Source organism: Erpetoichthys calabaricus, chromosome 4, assembly GCF_900747795.2.
Source record: "Erpetoichthys calabaricus chromosome 4, fErpCal1.3, whole genome shotgun sequence".
NCBI lineage: Eukaryota > Metazoa > Chordata > Cladistia > Polypteriformes > Polypteridae > Erpetoichthys > Erpetoichthys calabaricus.
The window spans coordinates 302101588-302108849 of record NC_041397.2 but is presented as its reverse complement, the minus strand read 5'-3'; positions in this window follow the sequence as shown (position 1 = coordinate 302108849).

The window sequence follows — 7262 nt, the reverse complement described above, 5'->3', positions numbered from 1 at the left end:
GGGTAATTACATTCATTGCATTCCTAGTCTGAATCACAATGTGATTGTATGGGTGGTTACCTGGCACTGTAGGGTTGCCACCCGTCCTTTAAAATACGGAATGGTGCCGCGTTTGAGAATGAAATTGCGCGTCCCGTTTTGAATCAATACTGGACGGGATTTATCCCGTATTTTTTTTATAATTTTTTTTTTAAAGCAGCGTCTCATGCAAATCATCCCACACGCATTTTATGAAGATGCCTCCTTTCCTACTTTTGATTGGGTAATACTTGATGTCATCGTTACTTTGATTGGTCTTTTTAACTGTCCAGTGAGGAGGGCGCGTCTTTTAAGTAGAGTCTGCAAACTGTTGGCACTGAGATGTGGCGTCAGCGCCATAGTTGAAGCCCCTAACGTTGCGGTCAGCAAGTCGGCTAACATCCGCCATCCGTCTTTCAGTTGCGAGAAGCAGATCATAGAATGGTTGAAACTGTTGCCCCTAACGTTGCGCCACGGCGTGTGGTTCGTTTATACCTCTTGTCTTCTCATTAAAGTTTTATCTCGCGAATATGTTATTGCAATCCGCAGCGGGAGCGTTTCTATAAACTTAATTTAAACTTACGTTTTACACCGTGCTTTGTTTCCCTTATGAACATGCTTGTATGCTTAAGTCGCTCCGTTCTCAATTGTTTAATTAATTTTTTGCTGTTCGCTGTTTGCGGCTCTTCCTCCATTTCCCCCTACTTCGTTCTTTTATCTCGCGAATATGTTATTGCAATCCTTAACGGGAGCGTTTCAATAAACTGATTGAAAATAGTTTTGCATTTACCTTTTTAGTAAAAGGCGAGCTTTTAAGCCTGAGAAATCACCCCGTAAATGCACACGTTTAATTGCACATGTGTTAATATGTATGGTTACACAGTATTAAAAGACAGTGAACAACGTCAGTTACCTTTGTTCCCGCGTTTGATAAAAGGTGAGCTTTTAAGCCTGAGAAATCACCCCGTAAATGCACACGTTTAATTGCACATGTGTTAATATGTATGCTTACACAGTATTAAAAGACAGTGAAAAATTAACGTCATTTACCTTCGTTCCCGCGTGTGACTCGTGCTGTAAATCTCTTCCTTGTTTTTAGTTCACGTGATTACGTAGGAGGCGTGATGACGCGATACGTGACTCCGCCTCCTCCATTACAGTGTATGGACAAAAAATATGTTCCAGTTATGACCATTACGCTTTGAATTTCGAAATGAAACCTGCCTAACTTTTGTAAGTAAGCTGTAAGGAATGAGCCTGCCAAATTTCAGCCTTCCACCTACACGGGAAGTTGGAGAATTAGTGATGAGTCAGTCAGTCAGTCAGTGAGTGAGTGAGTCAGTCAGTCAGTCAGTGAGGGCTTTGCCTTTTATTATTATAGATTTTGTGGTACTGGCCAATGAAAGAGACTAAGCCATTATAATAATTAATACTTTTAGGAGGCCCAGACCCCTCATAGACCCAGTGATCATCAAAGGTGACTGTGTGCAGATGGTGCAGACCTATAAATACCTGGGAGTGCAGCTGGATGATAAATTAGACTGGACTGCCAATACTGATGCGCTGTGCAAGAAAGGACAGAGCCGGTTATACTACCTTAGAAGGCTGGCGTCCTTCAACATCTGCAATAAGATGCTGCAGATGTTCTATCAGACAGTTGTGGCGAGCACCCTGTTCTACGCGGTGGTGTGCTGGGGAGGCAGCATTAAGAGGAAAGACGCCTCACGCCTGGACAAACTGGTGAGGAAGGCAAGCTCTATTGTTGGCATGGAGCTGGACAGTTTAACATCTGTGGCAGAGTGAAGGGCACTCAGCAGGCTCCTATCAATTATGGAGAATCCACTGCATCCACTTAATAGTATCATCTCCAGACAGAAGAGCAGCTTCAGCGACAGACTGCTGTCACTGTCCTGCTCCACTGACAGATTGAGGAGATCGTTCCTCCCCCAAACTATGCGACTCTTTAATTCCACCCGGGGGGGTAAACGTTAACATTTAACATTATACATAGTTATTGTCTGTTTTTCACCTGCATTATTATCATTCTTTAATTTCATATTATTTATTGTATCAGTATGCTGCTGCTGAAGAATGTGAATTTCCCATTGGGATTAATAAAGTATCTATCTATCTATCTATCTATCTATCTATCTATCTATCTATCTATCTATCTATCTATCTATCTATCTATCTATCTATCTATCTATCTATCTATCTATCTATCTATCTATCTATCTATCTAATAACCCTGACAACATCTTCAGGTCAAATTTGACCTAGATTTATGTCTGAAATCAGTAAAAGTACCCTACATTTCAAATATTTTTACTGATAATTCTCTTTTTCACAAATAGTTTCACGCATCACCAATCATGATATTTTTCAGGACTTGAATTTAGGAAATATGTTACTTTATCTATGAAATGTTACTCAAAAACAAGGTTTACTACAGATGCATTACTCAAGTTCTGCTTCTTTCTCCTTTCTCTCCTCAGGTTTTACCACTAATTGACAATGTCCGTATTCAACCAAACCAGTTCTTTGGTCAAAGAATTCCTCATTACTGGATTCCTTGGGCTCAGAGATCAAGAAAGTAGAAAAACTTTGTTTGGAGCCTTCCTTACAGTCTACCTTTTCATTCTTGTTGGAAACATTCTCTTAATTATTATTTTTATATCTGACAGAACACTCCACACGCCTATGTACATATTAGTCTGTGGTCTGGCTGTTCTCGACATTGCCATCACTACTAACATTGTGCCCAGTATGCTAGTCTTGTTCACAATGGAGTACAGAATTGTGCCATTCACTGCTTGTTTTACTCAGACGACGTTCTGGTTGGGTCTTTTCTGTACTGAATGCTTTCTTCTTGCCGTAATGGCCTATGATCGCTATATAGCCATATGCAGCCCACTTCGCTATCCAAATTTAATATACAATAGTCTCATCATGAAACTTATTGCATACTGTTGGGTGGTCGGCTTTCTTGGTGCCATTGTTACAGTGGCCCTTCTTCTCAGACTATCATTCTGTGGTCCCAATAAAATTATCCATTGTTTTTGTGACTTTGGGTCTTTGCTGTTCTTGGCCTGTGGGGACATTCAGATCATTAACTACGTTGCTTTATCTATTGGCTTCAGTGTGCTGTTTATTCCTTTGGCGTTTATCATTTTCACCTACGTGCAAATAATATTTTCAGTTGTTAAAATTGCCAGCGCTGAGGGACGCATGAAGGCCTTCTACACTTGTGGCACACACATGCTGGTCATTTCTGTCTTTTTCCTGGCAGCTGGTAGTGAATTTATCTCAGCCAGAATTCCTGGTGCATCAGTGGATACTCGTATAATGATTCTAATAGTACAAAATGTATTTCCAGCTTTAACAAATCCAATAATTTATTGTTTGAGAACTAAGGAAATCAGAAAAAGTTTTATGAAAATAGTTAAAAAAATGTTATAAAAGCCCATGAACAGAGTTACAGGGTACAGGGGCAGTTATGATCACTCAGCTATTTCAATAATGTAAATAAAATCTTAAATCATTACCTATATCAAGGTCTTGTTGTTTTTGTTAGTATTTGTTAATGTTTTTTCCCTTAACACATCTGTTTTCATGAGGTCACGGAGTAAGGATGAGTATAAATATCTGGTTTAGGGTAGGGGATAATAGGCTTGTAGTGTCATGGATATCATTTTGGATTAAAGTCATGCATCAGGTATGTCATGAGGAGTCTCTTACTCTTATACTCAAGCACACTCTGGTACAATAAACAACAACAACAACATTTATTTATATAATACATTTTCATACAAATAATGTAGCTCAAAGTGCTTTACATGATTAAGTAAGAAAAAAAGACAAAATAAGAATTATAATAAGAGAACACTAATTAACATAGAATAAGAGTAAGGTCCGATGGACAGAAAAAACAAAAAAAAAAAAAACTCCAGATGGCTGGAGAAAAAATAAAATCTGCAGGGGTACTGAGGCCATGAGACCGCCCAGACCCCTCTAGGCATTCTACCTAACATCAATGACCTCAATCAGTCCTCATTGTGTTCAGGGTTCTCATGGAAGGACTTGATGATGATGGTCACGTGGACTTCTGGCCTTTAATCCATCAATGTAGGGTCATCACGGTGCTTTGATTAGGTGGTGGTGGCGCAGGTCGCCACCACAAAAAAACGGGAAATGAAACAGAAGAGAGAGTAGGGGTTAGAACGGATTTTGGAGCCACCATGAATAGTAATGATAATTAATTGAATATACAGAGCATCAGGATTAAACTAAGATGAAGATATGAGAAGGCCATGTTAAAGTAATGTGTTTTCAGCAGTTTTTTAAAGTGCTCCACTGTATTAGCCTGGAGAATTCCTATTGGCAGGCTATTCCAAATTTTAGGTGCATAACAGCAGAAGGCCGCCTCACCACTTCTTTTAAGTTTAGCTCTTGGAATTCTAAGCAGACACTCATTTGAAGATCTAAGGTTACGATTTGGAGTGTAAGGTGTCAGACATTCTGAAATATAAGATGGAGCAAGATTATTTAAGGCTTTGTAAACCATAAGCAGTATTTTAAAGTCAATTCTTAATGGGTGTGCCCCTCTTTATTTGTCGGAACTGCTGCACCCTTACGTACCGTCTTGGTCTCTCAGGTCAGCAGACCAGATGCTTTTACGCATTCCCAAGGCACGATGTAAACTCCGAGGTGATCGAGCTTTTTCAGTTGCAGCCCCAAAACTCTGGAACGATTTACCGTTGCACGTTAGGCAGGCTCCTTCGCTAGCTGCCTTTAAATCCTATTTAAAAACACATTTTTACTCTCTGGCTTTTAACCCTGTATAATATGTTGGCTATTTGTATACTTTTTATACTTTCTATTAAGAATCTCTTCAGTTCTTATGTGCTTATGTGTTGTTTTTCTTTGTACAGCACTTTGGTCAGCCTTGAGGTTGTTTTTAAAGTGCTTTATAAATAAAATAAATAAATAAATTCTAAATGAAACAGGTACCCAATGTAGTGACATCGAAACTGGAGAAATGTGCTCAGATTTTCTTTTTCTAGTTAAAATTCTAGCAGCTGCATTCTGCACTCATTGCAATCGATTGATGTCTTTTTTGGGTAGTACTGAGACAGGAGTGAGTTATGGTAATCTAGCTGACTGAAAACAAAAGCGTGAACTAATTTCTCAGCATCTTTCATTTATATAAGAGGTCTAACTTTTGCCATATTTCTTAAGTGAAAAAATGCTGTCCTAGTGATCTGATTAATATGTGATTTAAAATTCGGGTCAGAGTCAATAGTTACCCCTAAATTCTTTACCTCTGTCTTGACTTTTAATCCTAATGCATCGAGTTTATTTTTAATAACCTCATTGTATCCATTATTGCCAATCACTAAAATTTCATGTTTTTTCTTTATTTAGCTTGAGAAAATTACTACTCATCCAATCAGAAACACAAGTGAGACATTATGTCAGTGAATCAACAGAGTCGGGGTCATCAGGTGCTATTGATAAATACAGTTGTGTGCCATCAGCATAGCTGTGGTAGCTCACGTTATGCTCAGTGATAATCTGACTTAACGGAAGCATGTAGATTGAAAAGAGCAGCGGACCCAGGATAGAGCCTTGTGGAACACCATATAGAATATCAGGGGTCTTTGAAGTATAATTACCAGAACTAACAAAGAATTTTCTACCTGCCAGGTAGGATTCAAACCAATTTAAGACACTGCCAGAGAGGCCCACCCATTGACTAAGGCGATTTCTAAGAATATTGTGATCAATGGTATCAAATGCAGCACTCAGATCTAAGAGGGTGAGAACAGATAAACGGCCTCCATCTGCATTTACCCGCAAGTCATTTACTACTTTAACAAGTGCAGTTTCTGTACTGTGATTTGTTCTGAAACTTATCAAGAATAGCAGGTTTATTGAGGTGGTCATTTATCTACATAATGACTGCCTTCTCTAGAATTGTGCTTAAGAAAGGCAAGTTAGAAATAGGTGTAAAATTTTCAAAAGTAGAGGAGTCAAGATTATTTTTCTTGAGTGTGGGTTTAACTACAGCAGTCTTAAGACAGTCTGGGAAGACCCCCGTATCTAATGACAAGTTTACTATGTCAAGAATACTATCAATTAGCATGCCCGATACTTCTTTGCAAAAACTTGTTGGTATTGTGTCAAGGACACAGGTGGAGGGTCTCAGTTGAGAAATTATTTTATACTAGCGACCTGGCTAGTTCTGTAAGGTCTCCTCTGTACAAGTGCACATTGGTATCTGAAGACGGAAAGGCATAGTGGGCCGGAAGGGAGAAAATAGAAAATCAGGGGAACCATCCGACTCAGACGCGGGGCTCAAAATACTCACGTGCACAAAGGGGAAAGAACGGAGGGGGGTAAGCAGGAATTCTGAGAGGGGAAGGACTGGGGCTTTTCTACGGGGGCGGCTATACAGCCAAAAGGAACCCGGACACGGACGCCGTGCTGGGCTTTTCTTATATAGACTTGCAAAATACCCGCGCTTCGCAGCGGAAAAGTAGTGTGTTAAAGAGGTTATGTAAACATATATATACATAAACATATATACTTATATATACATATCTACATATACACATATCTACATACAGTAATCCCTCCTCCATCGCGGGGGTTGCGTTCCAGAGCCACCCGCGAAATAAGAAAATCCGCGAAGTATTAACCATATGTTTATATGGTTATTTTTATATTGTCATGCTTGGGTCACAGATTTGCGCAGAAACACAGGAGGTTGTAGAGAGACAGGAACGTTACTCAAACACTGCAAACAAACATTTGTCTCTTTTTCAAAAGTTTAAACTGTGCTCCATAACAAGACACAGATGACAGTTCTGTCTCACAATTAAAAGAATGCAAACATATCTTCTTCTTCAAAGGAGTGCCTGTCAGGAGCACAGGCTGTCAGAAACAGAGAGCAAAGCAAACAAATCAATAGGGCTGTTTGGCTTAAGTATGCGAAGCACCGCGGCACAAAGCTGTTGAAGGCGGCAGCTCACACCCCCTCCGTCAGGAGCAGAGAGAGAGAGAGAGAGAGAGAGAGACAGATAAAAACAAAGAGTGAAAAATCAATACGTGCCCTTTGAGCTTTTAAGTATGTGAAGCACCGTGCAGCATGTCGCTTCACTAAGCAGCTGCACACAGAAGGTAGAAACGTGAAGTTAATCTTTCAGCATTTTTAGACTAGCGTCCGTATCGTCTAGGTGTGC